This window comes from Pongo pygmaeus, chromosome 2 (assembly GCF_028885625.2).
Source record: "Pongo pygmaeus isolate AG05252 chromosome 2, NHGRI_mPonPyg2-v2.0_pri, whole genome shotgun sequence".
In the NCBI taxonomy this organism is placed as follows: Eukaryota; Metazoa; Chordata; class Mammalia; order Primates; family Hominidae; genus Pongo; species Pongo pygmaeus.
The window spans coordinates 160,104,443-160,130,822 of record NC_085930.1 but is presented as its reverse complement, the minus strand read 5'-3'; the positions used below and the strand labels follow the sequence as shown (position 1 = coordinate 160,130,822).

Here is a 26,380-nt window from a genome sequence, read left to right as displayed (position 1 = left end):
AACATTTTCGATTTTCAACATAATACAAGTATCATAGTAGATGCAGAAATCAGCACAGTCCCCAGTCTTCCATCACCATCTAGTGGTAAAATACACAAAACAGGTGAAGAAAATTCAATTTTTGTCCTATTTACAGCATTCGAATTCACAGTAACACAGCACTTTGCTACAGTTTTCCTTTAAACATCCTTATTAATGCTAATGTATACAAATGTGTATCCTGCAGCTGCCTAGTTCAGTGTGATATGGAAATGCTTGACGAGAATAATTAATGCTGTCAAGAAGTTTTGTTACAGATGTAAAAAAAAAACTAACAAGGCTGTAATAACATGAATTTCATGGGAAAATGCTACAAATAGACTTCTTTCTAAATTAACTTATAGAAAAATTTTAAAAATGTATAATTTATAGTTTTAAAAGTACACAAAATCATCATTAGAATTGAATAGGGAGGAGTAAGACTATCAGTGTTAAATAAAATTGTCCATCAATTTATCGAGAAACTCATAAGATTCATTTTGAATGCAACTTTCATTTTGAATACTCTTAAAGTTTTCTTATAAGCCACAATGAAAGGAAATCATCTAAAATTATAAAAAAATTTTTTTAAAAATGTCATCCTTAGAGACACACATCTCTTTTTCTCCTTAGTTGGAAACTCAAGATACAGAATTAAATTGGAAATTCCTTTTATTTCAGTTTAGCCAAACATTTTTAATAAAAGTAAACTGGCCAACTTCTCTTTGAATTATGTTAGAGTACGGTCGGAAGTAGTGGCTCATGCCTGTAATCCTAGCACTTTGGGAGGCCAAGGTGATAACAAGGTCAGGAGCTCAAGACCATCCTGGCCAACATGGTGAAACCCCGTTTCTACTAAAAGAACACAAAAATTAGCCAGGCATGGTGGCATGCACCTGTAATCCCAGTTACTCAGGAGGCTGAAGCAGGAGAATTGCTCGAACTCGGGTGAACCTGGAAGGTGGAGGTTGCAGTGATCCGAGATCGCACCACTGCACTCCAGCCCACGTAACAGAGCAAGACTCTGTCTTTAAAAAAAAAAAAAAAATTATGTTAGAGAATATTCAGTGGTTGTAGTCTGGGCAGACTCCCCAGCAACTTCTAGAATTGAACCATACATCTGATTTAATCAGCCTATGACAAGAATCTGCAAATAGATACTAGGTTCCCCAGGGTCTCCAAGTCTGGGTATAGGTTTAAATGTTACATGCAAGACTTTTCAACATTCTGGACACATTTACATAAATATATATGCAGACAAACACATAGCATGTATAATTGAGGCTGACAAGTTTAGCATAAGGAATGTAAATCAGCCCCTTAACCCATGATAGTTTTTAAACAGTCTTAAAAAGCTATATTCAATGCTTAAGATGGTTACTGCTAGCCTAAAGCAAAATATCTTTCATAACACAGAAAGCCATCTGTCAACTACCCAACGATGAATTACCTCTATGTATTTTGCAAAAAACCTGAACCATATCATATGTCTTTGAATAGTCTTGACTTCTTCTCAGTATATAACTTATAATACAGAGTGAATATCTTTTTCTATGCCTTATAGAATTGTCATGTTCCTTTGTAAGTATAAGTCAACTTCCAACATTTTATCCTTTGTGCTTTCCACGTCATGAAATATTTCAAAAATTCCTTAATTGTGAAGTTTCTTGTCAGCATCACTTACTCTGGGATAGCTCATCCGTTCACTGTAGATGTCAATAACTCTGCCTTCACTAAGTTCATCTAATAGCATATTATAGAGGTTTAACCTTCCCCTGGTTAGCTATTTCTTTTGTACTTCCATATGCCTGTGATTCAAATTTCACTTCCTATATTATCACTTTTCATTTCTCTCCTGAACTTTCATTTCTGTTGGTATACCCTCTTTCAAATATCTTTTTGTAAAATGTCATGGAGTTTATTATTGGCAAACAAGGAGGCAACACAACTACACACTTTGCCGCCACCTGTGCATGAACTGAATACCAGATGTGCAGTGACCAATCTCCAACAGACTTTGAAAGAAGTGAGATGATTGGCCACTCCTGTATGTTATTTACATGATGATCTGCAATGAATTGCAGAGCTATGAATTAAGTTTGTACTTTATCCAACTACTTACAGTTAATATAATGTGGTAACTAAAATTTGGACTGTTGCGGGGAGACTGGTATTATTTAACTAGATCATGATAACTCAAATATATGTCAGAACTGTGAAATCAAGGACTGCTTGCCTGTAAGTGTATATGTAACCATAATCATAATTCAAAGGAAAAACAGAGAGAAAAATATATAATGACATGTAATGTAACATGTAAATGCTTAGACAGAACTATTTGAAATAATGTCATTCATTCATTCAACATGAAGTGGTCAAACGCTTGGATCTATACATTTAATTACGTGAATTTTTAACAGATACAAATATTTGTGACCCAAACACAACTTATATTATTACCATTAGTGATGTGGATCTCCAAAATAAATAATTCTTGACAAGATTCCAAATAAAGTATTTAGTAGATAGTAGCTATATACTTGGAAAAATTAGACTGGTGTCTATTAAACCAGACAAAATACATTTATATGTAAAATAGACTTAAATTATAGGCTCAGATATTGATGAACAAGTTTTTCACCCATGGGAAAGTTAATGGTTCACTCCTATAAGCAGCATGGGACAATTCTTCACTGTGTAAGAATTGTGCCTCATACTTTGCATGCTATAAAGCATTCATAGCCCCAGCCACTGAACACAGGGATAACAAGAAAATATCCTGAAATCAACAAATACTCTCTGTGGCAGTAATACCTACATTGAGAACCCTGATTTGGATTCCTGAGCCATTTGTGGAAAGAGAGAAGAATATGACCAAGGTTGCAAGCAATATAGAAACCCAGATCTCTAGATCCACCAGGTACCAACCAAATTTGGGGAGGGACAGAGTATTAATAAATAAAGGGTAAACTTTTTCTGGGCCGCTTCTATTAATCATAAAAATGGTAAAAAAAAAAAAAAAAAAAAAAAAAGAAAGAAAGAAAGCAATGATTTCTATAAAGTTTATTTAAAAACTTCAATAGATGCCTGCTTTGAAGTTTTGTACAAACGCTATTTGAAAGATAACTGTAGATATATAGATATACCTCCCATAGAAACCCCTAAAGCGGCAAGTTAAAAATAGTGATAATGATCAAATCTTACATAGTGCTCATCAGTCACTGTCCTACATGCTTTACTTTTTAATAAACCTTTAAATCGCCACAAGAACCTTATATAGTAGATGTCCTATTACAGATGAAGAAACCGAGGCACACCTAGCTAGGAAGTGAAGTGATGGTGGCAGGTTTTGAAGCTCCGGGGTCTGACTACAAAGTCCATGCTGTCACCAGGACTGCAACACTTTCTGTCTCCACCCCATCCAAGGAGGCCCCTTACCCTTGAACTCATTTAACAATACCATCATATACCCAGGCCCCTGAACTGAAAATCTGAGTGCCCTCTTTTCTTCATTCCCATTAACAATCTTTTACCAAATCCTGCCACTCCACCTCCCAGAAATAGACAAGGCAGGTCTCTGCCCTGCCTGGCCTGGTACCCACTGTAGCTCAACCCCAGTGGTAGCATGTCTGGTTTCATGGATAAGAAAGGATTTTGAAGGTGGGCAGACCTGGATCCCACCTCTTACTTTGTGCCATCTGAGACAGGAAAAATAAACCAACTGCCATGATTTACACTGATGGCGATACTACTTGAGGTCTTGATTTTTCTGCTCCTTGCCAGTCTTTTGCATACTCTTTTCTAGAACTTTTAACATTGACTGATTATTTTCTAATAACATTAAAATACCTAATGTCTACTGAGCACTCCCTACATACCAGCACCCGACTTGTATTAACCCATTTAATCCCCAAAACAAACCCATAAGGAAGTACTAGCATTGCCCCTAATTAGAGATGAAGAAGTAACTTTCTAAGGCTTGGGTTGAAGCTGGGAAGCCCACTCAACTAAAGCCTGAAAAAACTGATTAATAAGCATAACAGACAATATCTAACTATGAGAACATTAGTTTAAGCCAATCAATCATACACTTTCGATCATTTTATTCCCTGATAATTATAAATTAGAATGGCTCGTGTAATTTATTGTCAAAACCAGGACACTTTTGAGAGTGAAAGTGTTACTTGCTGAGCTGGCACAGCAGGTTTCAACTGGGACTGTGGGAGCAAACAAGAATATATGCCCCTATGTTCACAATACATAGGAAAATATGTCTATGTTAGGATAGCATTACCTAATAAAACAAGCAGCTTAAGGAAAAAGAACTCCATGAATCCAGCCATTTCATCAAGGAGAAGCTCCCCTTCCTGTGAAGCTTCTTCCATGGAGTTAACACAAACTGTGAACCCCTGGATGCTGGATTAGCAGCTATTTAACAAAAATCTCTCATGGATGCTTCCTAGGAGCATGGAGAACAGTTTTCTGAGTTAGTGCCTATTGCTTGAAGTTTTTTGCTTAACACCACAAGAAGAAACACAGCCCATCCAATTTGAATATTTGCTTTTGCTTGCAGAAGGAATAAATAATCTAAATTCTAATTTATATTTTTTCTCTACTCCAAAGCAAAACTATCACAAATCTTTCCTAATACTATGGACTGGTAGGTACAAAATTTATGTTCTGTATTGATTTCAAGAGACCTTTAGAGACAGACACTACATTTGCCTTTCCAAGGCACTGGTCTCCCTGCAGACCACAACTAAATGAAAAGCTAATCAGGAGGTAGAGCCATGTGAGGGCACAGAGTACTCTAACTACAACAGCGGGGTCACAGGAAGTCTGTGATTCTCCTGAGACTGATGATTGCAAAGCCCAATCAAGTAGAAGGTGGGCTCTGAATAAATCCTCCTATCCTAACCACACACCATCATACAACTCACCTCTCTTAGTTCATTCCTGCTGCTGTAACAAAATACTTTAAACTGGGTAATTTATAAACAACAGAATGTCTTGCTCACAGTCCTGAAAGCTGCGAAGTCCAAGATCAAGGAGCCAACGGATTCCATGTGAGGTGAGGACCTATTCCTCATGGATGGTACCCTGTGTTCTTACATGGCAGAAGGTCAAAGGGCCTCTTTTATACAACCACTGATCCCATTCACAAGGGCTCTACCCTCATGGCCTAGTCACCTCCCAAAGGCCCCACCTCTTAATACCAACACATTGGGGATTAGATTTCAACACGTTTTTTTCTTTTATTATTTTTTTATTTCAATAGGTTTTTGGGGAACAGGTGGTGCTTGGTTACATGGAGAAGTTCTTTAGTGGTGATTTTTGAGATTTTGGTGCACCCAATCTCACCCAAGCAGTGTACAATGTACCCAATGTGTAGTCTTTTATCCCTGGCTCCCCTCCCATCCTTTCCCGAGTCCCCAAAGTCCACTGTATTATTATTTTTATTTTTTCCTTGAGACAGAGTCTCACTCTGTCACCCAGGCTGGAGTGCAGTGGTGCCATCTCTGCTCACTGCAAGCTCCGCCTCCTGGGTTCACGCCATTCTCCTCCTGCCTCAGCCTCCCGAGTAGCTGGGACTACAGGCACCCGCCACCATGCCCAGCTAATTTTTTGTATTTTTTAGTAGAGACGGGATTTCACCATGTTAGCCAGGATGGTCTTGATCTCCTGACCTCGTGATCTGCCCGCCTCAGCCTCCCAAAGTGCTGGGATTACAGGCATGAGCCACCATGTCCGGCCAGTCCACTGTATTATTCTTATGCCTTTGTATCCTCATAGCTAAGCTCCCACTTATAAGTGAGAACATATGCTTGGTTTTCCATTCCTAAGTTACTTCATTAAGAATAATGATCTCTAACTCCATCCAGGTTACTGCAAATGCCATTAATTTGTTTCTTTTTATCAACACATAAATATTAGAGGGACACAAACATTCAGACCATAGCACCACCTCATGACCACTGAGAATTAGACAAGGGTAACCAGCACAGCTGTTCCTTAAATGGCTCATTCAAAGACTAAATATAAAATTTTGGGCTGGGCACAGTGGCTCACGCCGGTAATCCCAGCACTTTGGGAGGTCAAGGTGGGTGGATCACCTGAAGTCGGGAGTTCGAGACCAGCCTGACCAACTAGAGAAACCCTGTCGCTACTAAAAATACAAAATTAGCCAGGTGTGGTGGTGCATGCCTGTAATCCCAGCTACTTGGGAGGCTGAGGCAGGAGAATCGCTTAAACCCGGGAGGCAGAGGTTGTGGTGAGCCGAGATCACGCCATTGCACTCCAGCCTGGGCAACAAGGGCGAAAACTCTGTCTCAAAACAAACAAACAAACAAACAAACAAAATTTGGCCTCACTGATTCTTCATTCTGATTAAACTAACTGGTCCATACATAATAGCCTAAGAATAACTGTTGTGCTCAAATTATTAATTATAAAGATATGCAGCTCTCTACAGCATTAATTGTCTAAAACCACAATTCTAGTCAGGCCACCAAGGAAATTAAATTACCAAGATAACCACACAACCCAGAACTAAAAATAAGTGTGCTTAGCTAAAATCATTTGCTGGGCAGAGATGACTATCTACATAATTTCAGGTGTGGCTTATTCTTTGGGTAGAAAACAAACAAACAAACAAAACTCTACATGTGATCACCCATAGCACTTCCTTTGATTTCAGTTAACCTTCAGTCAAGTTCCCTGAAAAGTCAACACCACAAATCTTTCCTTAAACTTGCTGAGGCCATGCTCCTCCCACACATCGTGGCAGGATGACAAGCAGCACTGTTTATCAGAACAACTGTGGGAAAGTTTATCTGACAAAAACGAAGTATGTTCCTACATTCGTTAAGTTTCATTCCAGCTCACTCGGTGACTTCCCAAGGCCTGTTTTCCTAACTTGTTCTATCACTGTATTAAAAAGCTGAGCAGTTAGGGTACTGAGTAAATAAACTGTCTGATAAAGCGGTATGTCATCCTCTTAGTTACCTGTCCTAAGTTGAATCATTATGCAGGTCAGGGATTCAGACATCTACAAAAGGGATTCAAAAGTGTACACCTACAAGTGATTAGATGATTTAATACACTTGAGATAATATTATTTAAAATATTCATAGTCATTGTTCTCAGATAATTTCCATTATCTCATTTATCTTTACTTGCAGAACCATAGCACAGAGTTGGAGAATATTCTCTGTCTTCCCCATATTTTGGTTACAGATATTCAATTAACAAATACTTCTGAGTGCGTACTATGGTAGTGAACACCACAGGTACAAAACAAAGCCAGCAAGGACGGCTAGGCATGATACAGAAGCACAGGCCACATCAGAAGAATAATGACAACACTGAGGTATTAGGGACATGTCCAAAGACGTGGTGAGTCTTGCAAGCAAATGGAAACAAAAGGAAGATAATGAGAGATGACACATTTGTGAGACCTCAAGGTGAAAAAGAAAATGCTTTCCTCTGCTTCCTCAGCATCTTTCCAAAAAAAATACTGAAAAGAGAAAATACATATACAAAAGTTTTTGTTTTTGTAACAAAGTTCTAAATTCTGATTCTTTGCTAACATCAACCGAGATTCAGTCCTTCTGATTTTCAAGATTTAAACCCAATCTAATGCGAGCAATACAGAAAATCTGTTTGCACACTTCAACTAATTGGGATTAGACAATCAACCATGACTCAATGTTAGTATCCATACCAAAGTGAGGTTTTGTGAACTGCCTATAATATATGTACAAACTGCACCTATTAATTTTTTTAAAACTGTTACTTCTTTCAATCTACCAGAAGGGGGTGATATTGTACCAGGCATTTGTTTCTCCACTGTAATTCTCAGATGAAAGCAAGTGCACAATTGCCAATGAAGTCCCATGTCCTGTCATTCATTGCAAGAGGTTTAACAAAAAGGCATTATTTTATAATGCGGTGACTTATATCACATTTTAATGATATAATTTCTGCCCCCTTTCTCCACTACTCTAAATCAACAAGCTGGTAGAACTGAATGCCTCACATAGAGAAACATAAAAAGCCATGTCTGCATTCAATGTTTCCCTATCAGATTACATTTTTTCAAAACACTTTTTCAATTATTTTACTACAAAGCTCAAAAACTTTACAGCACACTAAATTAGGAAGTCCTGAGCATGACATTTTGGATCCCCCACATTACGCGCTGCTCCACCTTTGCTGGCTTTCCTAACATTAAACCTCGGCTCACATCATTCTTTTAATACAGTACTAAGTTGACTTTCACCCCCATTCTACAAGTAAAAGAGCCATCCAACAAGAAGCATTTTGGATGCCAGTTCCTTCAGAGATCCTATAGAGGACAATTTCCAAATATGCTTCCTTTAAATATCCTTGCACACTGTACTTTCGTAAAATGTTTACACCGGGCCTTTACTAAAATCCTCTGTATACTTATGTCAACATCTTTCTCAACATCCAGTGGAATGCTTTTGGCAGCCATGCCCCCAAACACATACAAAACACACACAATTATAAATAACTTGCCAGCAAAAAAAAAAAAAAAAAACTAAAAAAAACTAAATTATATAACCCAGCAAATATCTGCTATGGTTAAAATAAATTCACTGAAAATGTTCATATTTATCTGAAAATCCATCAATAGGTACTGATTAAACAAATTATGGAATACTACAAAGCTACGAAAAAGAATAAGGTCTATACAGGGCTCACATGAACAAGTCTCCAAGGGAGCAAGCGGGGACGAGGCCGGGTGTGCTGGTGTCTTATTCACTATGCTCAATAAAGCAACCAGGGAAAGGCAGGGGAAGGGCAGTAACAATGAAGTTGTCTCCGTACTTACTTTAAAGAAAAATGATTTCAAAAGACATATGCTAACAATTATGCATAGCTGAATTCTGGGGTAAGGAGCAAAATAGGACATTTATGGAATCAAAATGTAAGCCAGTCAGTTATTTATGCGCAGTTGATGACGGGCTGGATAGAAACTGACTGGAAACAGTTACAGACATATTTGGGGATTACGTGTGTTAAACTCATTCTATTTGTAGTATAAATACACAAGGGATGTTTATATATAACCAGTCCTATTACTAATAAGGCAGAGTCCTGCCTGGAAATGGTATTGGAGAATGTGTGAGCACGTGGGGTGGGCTAGGGGTGGTTGTCATATCAGGGTTATGCTAAGGGCTCTGAGAAAAAGATTAGTGAGGAGGAAATCACAGTACTTTAATCTTAGGATTCCACAAAAGGAAATGGGAATTCAGAACTATTTAGCATAAATCAAAACACCACAGATAAAAGGAAAATATTGACTATTTTAGATTTTGTTTTTTAAAAGATTCTTGCACACAAGGACCAGGCCCTCTATTATTTTAATTATAATGTCGTTATTGGCTATGTTGTATTATGCCTGGTGCCTAGTGTTGAAAAGAGTCATTACCTATGTTGCTAAAAGTCATAATAAAATATCTTTTTATTTTTTATTTATTTTTTTGAGACAGAGTCTCACTCTGTTGCCCAGGCTGAAGTACAGTGGCGCAATCTCAGCTCACTGCAACCTCCACCTCCCGGGTTCAAGTGATTCTCCTGCCTCAGCCTCCTGAGCAGCTGGGATCACAGGCGAACTCCACCATGCCCAGCTAACTTTTTTTTTTTTTTTTTTTTTGTATTTTTGGTAGAGATAGGGTTTCACCATGTTGGTCAGGCTGGTCTGGAGCTCCTGACCTTGTGACCTGCCTGCCTCGGCCTCCCAAAGTGCTGAGATTACAGGCGTGAGCTACTGCTCCCAGCCTAAAATATCTAATTTCAAAAATATATGAAGATAGAATAAATATTGTTTGTCAGGCTAAAATATTTTTTCAAACATTAATACTTACTTCCAATTCTAATAAAGGAAAATGTGTACAAGCTAAACTGTGATTTAAGCATATCCACAAAATGTACAGCACAACCTAAAGACTACTTCAAAGTCCAGTCCTGCCACTTTCTAGCTTAAACAACTGTTAAATTTTCTGAGGCTCTATTTTCTTACTTGTAAAAAAAAAAAGGAATAGTTACTTCTCCAAGGGTTGCCAGGTGTTTTGGCTGTGAAAGGATCTAGTAGGGACAGAGTACGCTTCAATCAAGTGTATCAGTATGTGCATTTGAGACGATCCAATCTTTCCAGATGAGCTTTCCTTTCAAGTGCCTGGCTGTCTGCCCCCTCCCCACCCCTCACCATCCTTGTCCTGCCACGTGCCAATAAAACCACAGAACAGAGGTCACAAGCTGACTGCTCACAAGCCCAATACAGTGCACAGTCAGGTTTTGTTTTAGCCCACAGGGTATCAGGTCTACACTGGTTTGTAAGGTATTCAATTTAGACACCAACAAATGAAATCAGAGCAGACATATAAAGGCAGTAGCAGTGCACAGGCTCCAGGCTCTGCCCAGCTCCAGCGACCTGACGTAACATCTCCATGCCTCAGTTTCCTTGTCTATTAAGAAAAAGGTGGGGAAGTAGTAGACAGCCCTACTTTACTCATGGGGTCATTGTGAGTAATCAAGTTAAAACACACAGCGTGTTTAGAACAGTACATGCAAATAAGCGTTTAATGTTCTGAAGACACTGGCTCATCCCAAGATGAGGCCCATGACTCTGGCAAGCTTCCAGACACAACTGACCCCCTGGGTGGGCCCTTTAGCTCTCCATTTCTCCATGATTCCTCTACTCCCAAGTGTCTTACATAGAGTCCAACCCATTTGTACCACCTGCCACGAGGGGACCACCTGTAGGGCTATCCTTTTGGCCTTGGACTTTGCAACTCCTGGCATTAAGAGGAAAGCAAGCAGCTCCAGTCAAAGAAATTATCATGTTCTCCCCAGTCATACTCAATAACATGTATGTGGAACACCCCACGGGGAAGTCAAGAAGCACAAAAGGGACCTGGAACAATTAATGGGTGTTTTTGAGACTGTCAGAGTAAACAGCATCTCCTACAATAAATCAGGGAAGTCTTGAGAGTTGCAGCTTAGAGATACTGTTTATGCCAAATCATCAATTTAATCAGCAAAATGCTTACATCTGGAGGACTCTGCACTGCGTCCTGGTAATAACCAGGCTCTAGCAGCTCCTCCTCACGTCCACTTGTCCTTAAGTTTATTTACCTACCAGATCTCACTGCAACTGAAGCTAACAAGCCTCTCTATGCACATCAGTATTCTTAGCCCCTCAATGAAAGCATCAGTGAGGACTATTGGGGCCCTCTGGGGGTCTGAAGAAGAGTCCCTCTGGCAGGGAGAAATGGGGAACTTCTCTAAACAAGCTCTGTGTCTCATAGGTCTTTGCCAAGGATCAATAGTGACTAGTAAGTCTGTGAGACAGAAAGTAAGAAAATACTCTTCATGAGGGAAGTAACTGTTTGGGTATGCGTCAGTCACTACTCCATCTCCAATGTCCAGAACACTGCCTCCTACATAGCAAGTACATATAAAGCAACTAGAATAGTAACTGGCATGTCATAAGCCAGTTATAATTATTATAACTGTAAATGTATAGTTATGTTTTTAAGGCAAGCTGAACTTTACTAGTTGTTACCCATAATTTGGCAATGGAACAGCCTAAGTAAATACACTTAAAATGCAGGAGCCTTATAAAATAAGCTTTTCAGCCCCTTGTCTTCTTTCTTTCTGGTTCTGAGTTACACACTTTGAAGAGGACTTTGTAGCCATCTTCTGAGAACTTCCAAGTCTAACGGCACTAATAGTCAATGGGAAAGACAGTGGAGCACTGCAGGACATCACCAATTATATTACAGAGCCTGAAAGGAACTAAAAATATGAAGACTTTCAAAATAGTAACACAGCACAAACACCAAAATGTTAACACACAAGGAGTTTATCTGAAGTCCTACTTGAGATCTATTTATCAGTAATGTTCAAATATGGGAAAATTAATGTGGGAAAAATGACAATGCAATACCTCTTATCTAGAATATGTCGACATTGGTGTCAAAATACTTCTTTATTCTGTTAATTCCACATTTCCAGGTAGCTCCAACTACCCATCTCTGCATGTTATACTGTGAAGCTGCTGACAATTTTCTGAGGGTGCTTCAGAAAGAACCATATCTTACACATCAGTTCTCCACCTCATACCACATGTCGAATTTGACAATGGCAAAGGTTAGAAAAGAAAACAGGTTGTTGCCTGGCTGTGCATCAGATGATGTAGGGATGTGGGGAAAAGTAGGAGGAGAAATAAAAAAGCAGGACTGTTTTTGCATTACTGGAGGAAAGGAACTAGCTCAGAAGTCAGCCTGACACCCACAGAGATTAAAACGTCTCTTCCTTCCTCTTTGTTTCCACGTCCCAGTCTTCAGTAAATTCTATCTGACCACAGTAGCAGAGGGACCCACTATCTTGTGGTTTCTGTCAAGTTCCTGATTTTCATCCGTAGTTGAAGATGAGCAAGAACTCTGTAACAGTGTTACCTTGGAGCCTACACTGAGAGGTATTTCAAAATGAGTGAAGCGTGACTCTCACAGATGAAGGCCTAGACGCAGGTAAGAAAACAGCTTTTCCATGAAATGACTTGCATGTATGTGAATGGTGCATGGAAACAGAAAAGATTTCTGAGCTGGGCAGCAACAAAGCTGAGGAACACTGAACCATTGCCACTCACATTTTTCTCAGTAGGTTACTTTTTGTTTGACAACTATAATTGGTATATTAATATATTTCCCCATGCTAATATGGGGATCCAATACTGAAATATTATCATTTATGATTTAGGATTTCCAATCGTGGCTGTCAAAATATATCTGTGATGAACAGATATCAAAGAAAATGTTTAAAATGTATTCATCCAGGACAAACATTTCAAAAGCTCGTAAATGTGTATTAAAATTGCTTCTCAAAACTACAAAATCGATTAGCATAATACTTAAGTCAGTATGTTTTTGTTTGCAATTGCACATGTGTACAGATATACAGTTGCATTTACTTGTACATACACTTATATAGGTAAAAGTTTTTATCTTTGTCATTATTAGGATAAGTTAACCCCATTAACACCTACTAAAATAAAATGCCTTTAAATTGTAAATCACAAAAATATCTGTCCTATGCACAGCAAATATTTGAGTTCATATGCTACTTATTTATAGTCTATGACTAATCAACTAAATTACTTACAATTATTTAAACATTATAAATTAAATTACATTCAGGAGAATTAGCACAGACCCACAATGTCAGCTTATTCAACCAAGCCCATGCAATCCATCTTGTCTACATATACTTTTGTTAACCAAGGACAATCAATCCTACGGAGAAAATGAATCAAAGATCACACTAGTAAAAAAATAGTTTGCATATTCATCTTTCTAAAACATACAAACTTGATACTCAGTTTTAGCACTAAAAAAACCTAGCTATTAAGTTAAAAAGAAAACAATGCACTCAGAAAATACCAAAATGGCATATTTTATTGATTTGTAAACATGCAATGAATTTTATATTTCGGTAAAATTTATGAATACTATATATACAAACACGCATACAATTGTCTGCACATAATTAACACATTGGTATATATGAATGAACTCTATATTGTCATGTCTGGAAAAAAAAAAAAACAGGGAGGCCAGGCATGGTGGCTCAGCCTGTAATCCCAGCACTTTGTGAGGCCAAGGTGAGTGGATCATTTGAGGTCAGGAGTTCGAGACCAGCCTGGCCAACATGGTGAAACCCCCTACCTCCACTAAAAATACAAAAATCAGCTGGGCGATAGTGGTGCATGCCTGTAATCCCAGCTACTCAGGAGGCTGAGGCAGGAGAATCGCTTGAGTCTGGGAGGCAGAGGTTGTGGTGAGCTGAGATCGGGCCACTGCACTCCAGTCTGGGCGAGTGAGTGAGACCCTATCTCAAAAAAAAAAAAAACCCGGAAAAAGTAAAAACAGTGGGGAGATTCCAAGGTACTCAAAGCATGAAGACACAGGGGAAGTGGGCAGGGTGCAGAGAAAGAAGTATAATTTCCTTAAGTGTTACGGTGCCCACTTCACAGTTGAAGCAGGTAGAGAAGGTGTGACCCTCCTGAGCAAGGCCACCTATGATGCTTCTAAAGTGCTGAACAGAAGAAGAATACTGTTCCCTAGAAGAACGTTCACTTTATAAAGTGCTTCTGAGTGAATTTAGATGTTGAGGCTTCCCTAAGCCTAAAGCTCTAAGAACTCAGAAGTCATCAGGTTTATTCCATTTGGCCCCAGGATATCCTTAGAAGTTAGGTCGGTCACAAGTGAGCTGTTTCAGCCTCCCAGTGTGAGCAGTCTCTAGAACACCAAAAACAGACCAGTCCAGGAGGTAGGTTGACACCAACACAAGCATATTCTGCCATTGTCATGAGCATCCTCACCTGCAGAAGGTTGTCTAGTGGAGGATGATGGACAATAAGGAGAGTTTCCTTTAACTGAAAATTATATCAGTACAAGAGTGCCAAGTTTGTTTGGGTAGAGCAGTGGATCTCAAAGTGTAGATACTATACCAGCTGAATCAACATCACCAGTGAGCTTGTCAGACATGCAAATTATTGACCCCAAACCTACAGAATCAGAAAGAATGGGGGTGGAGCCCAGCAATCTCTTTTAACAAGCCCTCCAGGTAATTTTGTTGCACATTCAGTTTTGGGTGACCCCAGGTCCTGGGACAGATCCAGTTTTCACCTGTTGTCTGGGCATAATTGAAAATAGTGCCTCCTTTCTATCTCAAAAGTGTCCTTGATTGTATAATAAATTAATTATGATCATCAATATGATCACCCTGCCAGTTCACACTGGATGCTAAGAAGGCATTTCGTTGGCCAGATGCTGTCTACTACTTAGGATTTCAAATTAGCTTCAAGTCTGGTGCTACACCCATAGCCTCCCCACCATCACCCTGCAATACTAAAAGATGCATTGCCTCCTAAAAGTCTGAGCAGCACAGCTAGATAAATCAACTTCAGTACAAATATCCTATCTTGATGAGAAAAAATACCTACAACCAAACTATGTAAAATCTATTTTAAATTCCCAGCTTCCTAAGTAGCAAGAGAATCAGGTCTCCAAAACCCTCTTTACTAAATTTTCTGGTTCTTCTTTACAGGGAATTTTCTTTTCCTCCCTAGCACCCTTAAAAAGGATAAATCTAGTAATTAACGATGCTATTTTTATAGTAATCATTTGGTTACATTAATTCACTGAAACACCAAGTTTACCACAGCAAAGCTTCTCAATCCACCTGTTCTTCAAAGTCAAAGTGAAATACTGGTCATATGCTTTTAGATCTGATTAGATTCCTTTGAAATTTTTGTCTTTACTCAGTATAAATTAAATTGCTAGCTTTTTATTTTTCACTGAAACCTCCCATCTGTTGTTTTTGAAAAGCATCAAAGGCCTTAGATATCATGTTCTGACCCCTCATCATTCAAATAAGAGGACAGCCAGGGACGGGTGCTGGCTTCTATCCAATTATATGACATCTGCTGTTGAGGTTAAGATATCAAAGAAAAGAGGAAAAGATCAGTTAGTTGGCTTCTGAGGTTGGCCCAAAGCGATCTGTACATTTGTGGTGTGATCACTTGGAAAAAAAAATCTGATCCTCGAAACTTTCCAGGATCATACACACGCACTTATTTTCATCACATCACTCACAGCCTCTAGACTCTAGGAGCCATTTATACCAAGCAGATGGGAAATGTGCCACCTTCTATGGTGGGAGAGATACCTGGCTGGAAAGAACTCACCTGTTGCTGATGCAGTCTTCCCAGTGAGTCCAGCCCTAAGGTCAAAGGTTGGTAGAAGAGCTCATAAAAGGCTTCATCTAAGAACATTTCCATCCTGCTACAGATGATGAATGAAAACCCCTTCTCATTCTAGGGATATTTTGGTCATTTATTCATTCAACACTGATTCCTTACAATGAGGCAGCCAACATTCTAGGATGGTAGAGATGGTGTGATGAAAAGGTTCTGGGCCTCTGGTGGCTTACATTCTAACAGACATATCCACAAACCTTAACATCATCACTCCTAGGAATTGATAGTCATTCAATTATGACAACAATCTTTGGGCATATTATAAGATTACATTTTTATTTCCTTAATGGGGATTTGGAGACAATTCTAATCTCATCAGAAGTCATTTACTTACTAGATCCAAATCCCTAACCTTAATCCAGCTGGGAGCTGATAGCCCTGCATGTACAGATGGCAAAAACAGAATATGAAAAATGACACTTAGTTCAGTTAAACGTCCTAGGAGGTGGCCTTCAGTGTTGAATGTTCTTTCTCTCCTGGCCCCCAAAACTGCCTACCTATGTTTCTGCACAAGGATTTCACTGCCTCTTTCCCCACTATAAATATGCCTATAAGCACTACCTTTATAGAAGTGAAAAAAGGAAGAGGGAGGATATGGTCTGAGATAAAAAGAAAACCTAAGATGTCAGACCAGCTGTCCCTGTTATCACTGAGTTTGATACACAGCAGCTGTCCTTATAACTGGTACCACTGAGGCAAGTCAGTTAAGGAAAAATACAGGTTAACCAAAATAACGGGTTAAGTAGGAATTATTTTTAGAAACTTTAAATACATTATTTTAATTTGAAATACAAAGTGCACATTCATTGCTTAATCTTTTGGTTTTGTGGCAGCGAGGCCTTTTTTCTGAGTATGGGTTGGTTCATTAGATATCTGCACCAATTTTCTTTCATGAGCCACGACTTTAGCACACTGCCAATCAAATCCAGTTTCTCAGTTTAGTTCAAGTAGTGTGAGAACTTTAAAATGCTTTAGAAGCCACATGATTTAAAAAATCCAGACCCAGTCCTAGACTTCAAAGTCCCTCAAAAGAACAGACTCTGTCCTAGCCTCATAACACAGTGAAGTTTTCAATAAATGTTATATGAATGGACAAAAATGAGGGTCTTAAATATGATTTCAAAACAACAGTCTGCATCACCAATTTTTATTTAAATCCACTCCTACCCCAATTAAGAAACGGTATATGCCTTGTTCTAAGGAAGACAACCAGTCCCTATGTGTACAATGCCAAGTAGTATAGCATAATAATGAAAAGTGTGCATTCTAGAATCAGACTTTTTGGCTTCAAATCTTAACTCCACCACTTATTCTAATACAACCTTAATAAAGTCACTTAACAACTCTATGTCTCATTTTCCTTACTGAGTTATGGAGATTAAATGAGTTAGATACATAAATTACCCAGAACAGTAATTGGCATAAGAACACAATCAGGCCGGGCGCGGTGGCTCACGCCTGTAATCCCAGCACTTTGGGAGGCCGAGGCGGGCGGATCACAAGGTCAGAAGTTTGAGACCAGCCTGGCCAACATGGTGAAACTCCGTCTCTACTAAAAAAAAAAAAAAAAAAAAAATACAAAAATTAGCCGGGCATGGTGGTGTATGCCTGTAATCCCAGCTACTCAGGAGGCTGAGGCAGGAGAATTGCTTGAACCCAGGAGGCAGAGGTTGCAGTGAGCTGAAATCGCACCACTGCACCACAGCCTGGGTGACAGAGCAAGACTCCATCTCAAAAAAAAAAAGAACACAATCAATGTTTATTGCCGTCATTGCCAGCATCATCTTCTTTCCCAGTAACATAGTGTGGTGCTCTGATGACTGTAAGAACAATGGAAGCCAAAGAGATATACAGGTTGAATATTCCTTGATCAAACTGCTTTTGACCAGGAATGTTTCAGATTTCAGATTTTTTCAGATTTTGGAATATCTGCATTACACTCAGCAGATGAGAATCCCTAATCTGAAATGCTCCAACGAACATTTCTTTTGAGAGTCATGTCAGCTCTCAAAAAGTTTCGGATATCGAAGCACTTCGGACTTCAGATTTTGGGATTAGGGATACTCAACTTGTATTCAAAATTCCAGTGTGTTCCTTAACCTTTCCCTGCTCAGTTGACTCATCTGTAGAAAACAGAACAAAAATAACCACCTAGAAGAATGGCTGTAAGAGGTATCATGCCTGGTACATAGTTGAGAGTCAAAACATTATAGCCATTAACACTCATACAAGGAAGAAAATCTACAACTCCACACTTCAATCCATATCCACAGATGTCCCCACCTCCTGCACATCTGTCAACCTCTACCCACCAAATCTTAATTAACCAGGATTCGGTTGTGTACTCAATATTTTACTTGGGGCAGAGGACAAACAACCTTTCACGAGTATGCACTTTGTAAGACGATCCACACTGAAAAGGAGGATATAATCTAGGAAAAATTAAATGGTGCTTTTAATTTATAAGTTAGAAAATGGGAATTTGGGAGGAGGAAATACCATTGTGTGCTGGTGCACCTGGAGAACAGAAGAAGCAGAATTAAGATGAGTCTTGAAAGAGGGACATGATACATATATATGGGAAATGATAGACTGATAACTATGGGAATGATACACTGACTAGAAAAACAACTTCAATTTATGTTTATTGGCCCAAAAACATGTCCTGTTTTATTTTTACCTTGACCTCCTGACTTGAGAGACCTTGAACCTATTTGAGAAATCTTTTCCCCAAGCCCTAAAAACATTTACCTCTTTGCATCTTCAAAACACAGCACAAACCATCTATTGTCCAGAAAGGCTTTTCTGTTTATCCTGCCTTTTCCTGCAAGCTCATGTGGTACACACTGTCACTTCTGCCCTCTCTCATGCATCCTATACCATTTACACACACATTACAATCCGCTCTGTGTATGCTCAACATCCGTATTGCTTCAAGAGCAAGTTTTGTGCCTTTGACTTTTTCCCCTAATTTATATTGGGGTATAAACCACAAACGATAAATGAAAATTAGATTTTAAGTGTACAGTTCAATGAGGTTTGACACCATATAATCACCACCCCATTAAGATAAATAGTATTTCCATCACAAAAATTTCATCATTCTTTTTTCTAGGCACAGCCATCTACATTCCTAATTTCTCTCATTAGAGCTTAGTTCTACCAGTATTAGAACTACACTGAAATGGCATCACAAGGTACATAGTCGTTTGTGTCTGACTTGTTTTGCTCAACATGTTTTGAGATTTAACTTGTTTTGCTCAGTATGTTTTGAGATTTATCTATATTGTTGGCCCGTATCATCCTCTGGATCACCACATGGTATTCTATGAGTATACCACAATTTGTTTACCCATTTTAATCTGTTGATGAGCATTTGGGTTGTTCCCAACTTTTGGCTATTGTGAAAAAAGTTGCTATGAATATTCTAATATAAGTCTTTCTATGCACATACACTTTCATTTCTCCTGGGTAAATCCCTAGGAGTGAAATTACTAGGTCACAAGGAAGCAACATGTTTAACTTGATAAGAAGTGACCCGTTATTCAAAGTAGATTTACTATTTTACACTATAACCAAAAATATATCAAAGTATCAATTATTCTATTTCCTCGTCAATTCTTAACACTGTCCAGTTTTTTTTCCATTCTAATGGGTGAAAGTACTACCTTATTGTTATTTTAATTTGTATTTCCCTGTTGACAAGTGAGGCTGAGAATCTTTTCATGTGCTCCTTGACCAAACAGCTGCCTTTGTGAATTACTTGTTCACGTCTTTTCAGCATTTTTTTAAGAAACTGAGTTTATCTTTTTATTATAGAGTAATGAAAATTATTTAAATATCTGAGCCTTTAACAGAGATATTTTTGTGAATATTTACTCCCCAATCTATGGCTTGCCTTCATTTTCTTAATGGTGTCTACAAAAAAAAATGAAAGTTTTAAATTTGGGGATTTTTTTTTTGATTTTTGGGTATATGTACACATTTAGTTTTATTCTAACAAACCAACTTGTACACTTTTAACATTTAAAACTAAGTGTCATCTTTCCTTTCCAGTGAAATAAAAAGAAAATTTTAAAATAGACAGGTACAAAAGTACAATAGAGAATGTGAATTCTAAATAATATCCTGCAGGTTCTGCGGATTGTCCCATCGAGTGGCAGGGCAACAGTCATCATTAGGAGAAAACTTATTTTAAACGTGTCATGTTAAACTGCAAAGATGTCCATTAAACATCACAATTAAATATGCCAAAGGAGAAGCCATGTTGTCAAAATACACACCTAACCCACCTAAACATCTCAAACTCACCCTCTGCTGACCTTACATAGTCCCATTTTTTGTTTTTTTATTTTTTTAAACAAGAGAAAGTAGACAGATACATGTCGGCAAATGCTCACTATCCATATTCACAGAGACACAGTGTTCTGAGCCTAATACACAGAGAAAGGAAGAAAAGCGCTAAAATTCTGTGCACTACTACACAGGGGCTTAGCACCATCCAACTTCCAGCAGAGCAAACGGAGATTTTTCTTTTTTCTTTTTTCCCCAGAGTTCAGTGGTATTGAATCCATACAGTTTTTGTTCAGACAAGAAGGGATAAAAATGAATTTGGAACGGAAAGGGGTAGAGATCCTTTTCCCATTGTATTCTGCTCAAGTTATTTTCCCCCCAAATAAGTTGAGAACCATGGTGTAGAGAAAAAGAGACCTCAAGAACAAGGCAGCTGAGCCCAAGAGAACACACACACACACACACACACACACACACACACACACACGACAGCTTGCTCCCAGGAACTGGAGAAAATTTTTTAAAAGGAAGGTTGGAACCTATCAGTGTTCTACTAGTCATTTTCTCCTTCATTCCCTTTCTTTTCCTCCCTTTCATCATCATCATCTTTATCTTCTTCACCTTCATCCTTATCCCCTTTCCTTATCAATATCTTCCCATCCTTCTTCATCATTTATCTCCCTCCCTTTCTTCATCATCCATATGGAAAACCAAGCAGTACTGTAATGAATTTGTCCAAGTATTATCTTTGATGAACTCTCCTAACTCAACAGCACCTGCCTCAGAACCGTCAGTAAACCAGGTAAAGAAGCTCTCTGGTTCTTCGTGCTGCCTCTTCCTGATGACTTTACTCTGTGTTTGACTGGAACATTCACATCATATCCTTTCCAGATTTGCATTTGATTTCAGTGGACTCTAAAAATAGATCACCACTCTCATTCAGATGAAATTCCTTGGAGATAACTGTATTTTCAAACTAAAGATTTTCATCAAAATAAATATCTTTCTGTAACCTGATTTAATACCTCCAAATTCTGTCACTTCAACTCTTCAAATAATACAGCCTCTTTGTCTTCCTCCCCAAGTAATGTAGACACTTGTGGATGGCTGACAAATGCTGTTACCCAAAAATTTGAGATTTGGGCAATCAATTTTGACCTCTTCCAAAAAATGGTTGGCAGAATTTGTTATACTTCTGTTCTGCTTTCACAATCTCCCCACTGGCTTGTTCATTAAGTCTCTGAATTTCTTTTTTTTTTTTTTTTTTTTGTGAGATGGAGTTTCACTCTTGTTGCCCAGGCTGGAGTGCAATGGCACGATCTCAGGTCATTGCAACCTCCACCTCCCAGGTTCTAGTGATTCTCCTGCCTCAGCCTCCCAAGTAGCTGGGATTACAGGCATGTACCACCACACCTGGCTAATTTTGTATTTTTAGTAGAGATGGGGTTTCTGCATGTTGGTCAGGCTGGTCTCGAACTCCCAACCTCAGGTGATCCACCCACCTTGGCTTCCCAGAGTACAGGCATAAGCCACCGCGCCAGGCCTGTATTTCCTTTTGTACGTCATCAATATATTCAATTGCTTCTTTCTGTTCTTTTTCTCCCTTCTTCGGCAAGCCCAGAGAGGCCAATGTCTCCTCCGGTCTCAGAGCAGGAAGTAGTCCTGGTTTTGGGGGTCACACCACTAGGGAAGTTCAAGAACCAGACCACAATTCTTTCTCATCAGGAAGACGCTCAGAAAACTTAATTTTTTTGTGTTGTGGCTAAAAAATTTTGCATACTAAAAAACCAACCAAAGGTTGGGAAGGTATTTTACATTTTCCTCTAGAAGCTTTGTGGTCTTAGTTTTACCTTTAGGTCTACGATACATCTTAAATTGCTTCCTTGATTCCTCCATTTCATCTGTTAATAGCTCTCTGCAGAGAACAAGTGCTTTGTAAACACTGCTGACTCACTTATAAATGCCCTATAGGTTAGAAAAAATGTGTTTTCAAAGCTTACTAAAGGCTCTGTGCTCAGCCTCAGTAACATTCCAGATTTTAAAAACCACTAATAGGAATGAACTCACAAATTAGACAAAATGGAGAAACCTGGAAGCTTCCATTTAGAACTCATGTTATGGTCCTGCCCTAGGACATGCCTTGACTAGGGCAGGGATAATCCAGTTTCATTTCTGTACAAATAGCAGTTTAACTCAGCACAGAAAATGGAGAGCAGTATGCTCACCATATTTTCTTCCTCTTTGTATATATGTTAGAAAATTACCATGTCATTAGCATACACTGAATTCTTTTTAATGAATTAGGCCATAAAACAGTAATTCACAGCAGTTCTGTTGAAAACTGACTTATATATATAAGTAATACATGTTACAAGATATTACTCTCAAGAGACATTTTCTATAGCCTAAAACACTGGCATTATTTTATAGGATTTAGGTAGCTTTAAAAAATGTTTTACTAATGCTTTGTATTGAAAACATGTAAACTCAAAACATAAAAAGAATTATTCTTACTGTTTAAAGACTACCACCCAATGCATATTAAAACAGAGCATTTCCAGCTATTTCCTTGAGACTTTACTAAGAACGCATAAGACTGAAAAGAGCAAAAATTACCCTTGTCCATTTTACTGGCATTTGGAGAAATTCATAAATTAGGATAATAGCGCATTTCGTAAGTACTTAGCAATTGACAAAATACTCTACGTACAAAGAAATTTTAAAAAACTATTCTCAAACACTGTATTTTGACAGCTGTTTCCTTGATATTATTCAGCCAAAACACGCTCCATGTTTAGCAAGGTTCCTTTCTTATTACTCTGCCATAGTGCCTAAGTTTCTACACCACAATTAGGCAATTCTTTTTAACGAATTAGGCCATAAAACAGTAATTCACAGCAGCTCTGTTGAAAACTGACTTATATATATAAGTAATACATGTTACAAGATATTACTCTCAAGAGACATTTTCTATAGCCTGAAACACTGGCATTATTTTATAGGATTTAGGTGGCTTTAGAAAAATGTTTTAAATTCATAGGAAAACTATTTACCTCTAAGCAAGGACCGAGGCTCTCATTTGTAGCTTGCGCTTTTCTGTTTTTAACAACTACCCAGATTCACAAGCTAACATTTCAGGGATAATCAATAGTGGCTTAGAATTTAGGGTGAAAAAAGAGAAAGTATCATATAACCTTGATATTGTTTCTTTCTAAAAAGAAAAGGGGATTTATGATTAGCTACTTAAATTTGATTACATTATACACTTAAATTCCTTTTCTCATGAAGTATTTCAATGACTACCATTTCCTTAATAGCACTTCATTATTGTTATGCCTTTCTTTTCTTTTTTTTTTTTGAGACGGAGTCTCGCTCTGTCACCCAGGCTGGAGTGCTGGAGTGCAGTGGCGTGATCTCGGCTCACTGCAAGCTCCGCCTCCCGGGTTCACGCCATTCTCCTGCCTCAGCCTCTCCGAGTAGCTGGGATTACAGGCGCCCGCCACCACGCCCGGCTAATTTTTTATATTTTTAGTAGAGATGGGGTTTCACCGTGGTCTCGATCTCCTGACCTCGTGATCCGCCCACCTCAGCCTCCCAAAGTGCTGGGATTACAAGCGTGAGCCACCACGCCCAGCCAATTATTGTTATGCCTTTCTAAATGACAATGTACAATCCTTTTCACAGCCAAAAGTCAAAAAGAATAAAGAAAGCAAAAACCTCCCAGTAAGGAATACTGTCATAAGTCACATCTTCCATGATGTGTTTAGTTAATAGTTCCTGTAACAGTCAAAATAAACTTCACTTCAAGAATGTAAGGAGTTCTAACATGCAAGAAATGAACTCTAGAATGAGCTGCCCAGAAAATTTTAAATTAGGAAAAAGTCTTTTGTACTTTACAGTATAGATGTAATTTGTCAACATTATGTATAAAGTAAATCCAAACATCCCATAAAATCCATTTTAAACCATACTGAAAACACTCCAGGACAGACTGGATTGACTTCATGTGAATGTGGGGGTTTATAAAAGTTACAGAATCCTACAATATGCTGGGCATGACAGCATACCAATTCCTTCCCAGGAGAAGGAAGTTTTCCCTTCATAGGACATCTACAGCACTTTTTTGCTCTGACCTTAGTCTTTCCTCTTACCAGGCAGCTAACTATTTCCTGCATGTATGCTTTATTTTTCCCTGTGCCAAGCCACCAAGTCCCAAAGCTTTCCTCCCATGGCTGGAGTTCCTTTCTACTGATATGTTCATATCACTTGCTCATCCACTCCTTCATCTACTTAAAATCTTCAAGGTACTAGAATAGGAAAGAATGTTCATGGAAAATAAGACAGCAACCCCCATCTCTTATGGCTAACGCTAAGGTGGAAGTCAAAATTGAAACGGGATTTTTAAAAAGGACTGCACTATTACACAATTGCTTCTGTAAAAATATAATTTTAAAAATGTCTAGAGTCTAGGCAACCTGTGTTTAATGTTAAGTTCATTCGCTCAACAATAAACTGCTTTCTATCTGGATGGTACTGTAAATGTGATCCTAAAAGTCTCTTCTGTTTGAGATTTCCAGATACATGCAGTGATAGGGTTCAAATATTTCACAAATTTGTTAACATTTTGGCTTTGATAAGTTCATGTTCTCATTTTACTAGAAGATGTTGAATACCTTGGAAATTGAGGTCATGAAGGAAAATCTACTTATTTAACAGAAATCAGATGAGCCTTCCTCAAAGGCATAGCGGCAGGAGCATCATTAGTATAAAGTTGCCTTAACAATGTTATGCTGCAAACAAAAGCACTAAGGAGAAAGGGGAACTGAAAGGGGAAAGATGGCAGAAAGCCAAGGGCACCTGTGCACACTGCCAAGTCGAATCTAGGTCAGTAGCTCAGGAACTCTTGTAACTGAGTAACTTGAAGGCACAGACAACAATTAAATGCCTCTTTGAACCAGAACTAGTCAGACTCGCCCAGCACTGATGCCCTTTGCCTGCCATCTTCAATTCTCAGGGCCACAAGACCCTGTTCCAAGCCTTTCCATGATTCCCTGAAAAGGACTAAGAGACCCTTCCAATTTCATAGGTGTTCTGACTTTAATTTGCAGGGAGAAATTTTTTTATACAAACACAATCTTACCAATACATAAGACAGAACCAGAAATACTATACTCTTGGTGAGACTGAGATGGGGACACCATCCGTCTCCCCGGAACCCCTAGAAGGCCTATGAGGACTACCAGAAGCCAGCCAAGAAACATTTTAAAACCTACTCAGATTCCTCCATATAAAAAGGAATATTCTTCTGATGAGCCTGCTGCATACTGCCTATTTTCTTAGGGAGAAACCCTGAATATACAGAAAATCTGTCATCAGTGATTTGAGAGGAGATGTGGGGATGACGGCAGTGACCGGCAAGTGGGCAGTTGAGAATAAAGACTCGAAAAGGCTCTCACAGTGTAAGACACAAATATAAGAGTAAAGAAACAGAAGATAATGATACTCAAAAAAGAGAAATCAGTCTGTGAAACTTCTGCTTTTTAAAAAATTCTCAAAAATTCCACGTCTGTGCTGGGAAAAATAAACTGAACGGTTTTATTTTCCTGATCTCTTTAACTTTAAAAGCCAAAAGATCTACTCAGTTTCCATGATGACTATTTAAAGTCTCTTTCTTTCTCTCTTTTTTTTTTTTTTTTTTGAGACGGAGTCTGGCTCTGTTGCCCAGGCTGGAGTGCAATGGCGCGATCTCGGCTCACTGCAAGCTCTGCCTCCTGGGTTGACGCCATTCTCCTGCCTCAGCCTCCCAAGTAGCTGGGACTACAGGAGCCCGCCACCAAGCCCGGCTAATTTTTTTTATGTTTTTATTAGAGATGGGGTTTCACTGTGTTAGCCAGATGGTCTCGATCTCCTGACCTGGTGATCCACCCGCCTTGGCCTCCCAAAGTGCTGGGATTACAGGCGTGAGCCACCGCGCTCGGCCTAAAGTCTCAAAATAGAGCATTGTACATTATATTCTATGAGTAGCTCCCCTTTGTTTATTCCTTCATTAGCTCAACCATTATTAACTGAATACTTCCACTGTGCCAGATACTGCTCTAGGTGCTGGCGACACACAGCATAACAAGTGGTTCTGCACTGAAAAATAATATAGCAGGCTGGAGGCAGGACATAATGGGGAGTTCTAGAAAACAGGGTGAGAGGAAGAAATCATGATGAAGA

At 38.7% G+C, this 26,380-nt stretch overlaps 2 protein-coding genes and 1 pseudogene across 9 annotated transcripts in view; 1 reads left to right on the top strand and 2 right to left on the bottom strand.

Annotated features, from left to right (window-relative positions):
• Positions 1-26,380, bottom strand: part of MED12L (mediator complex subunit 12L) — a 342,962-nt gene that overhangs the window by 143,833 nt on the left and 172,749 nt on the right. The window lies entirely within an intron of this gene.
• Positions 12,323-26,380, top strand: part of P2RY14 (purinergic receptor P2Y14) — a 60,959-nt gene continuing 46,901 nt past the window's right edge. For 2 of the 3 annotated variants that reach the window (XM_054480285.2, XM_054480283.2), the window contains exon 1: positions 12,349-12,578. The gene's annotated coding sequence lies outside the window, so the exon portion shown is untranslated. Of the gene's footprint in view, positions 12,579-26,380 lie in introns of all 3 variants that reach the window. The other variant, XM_054480287.2, reaches the window with a different exon arrangement.
• Positions 20,573-26,380, bottom strand: part of LOC129034193 (protein SET-like) — a 41,078-nt pseudogene continuing 35,270 nt past the window's right edge.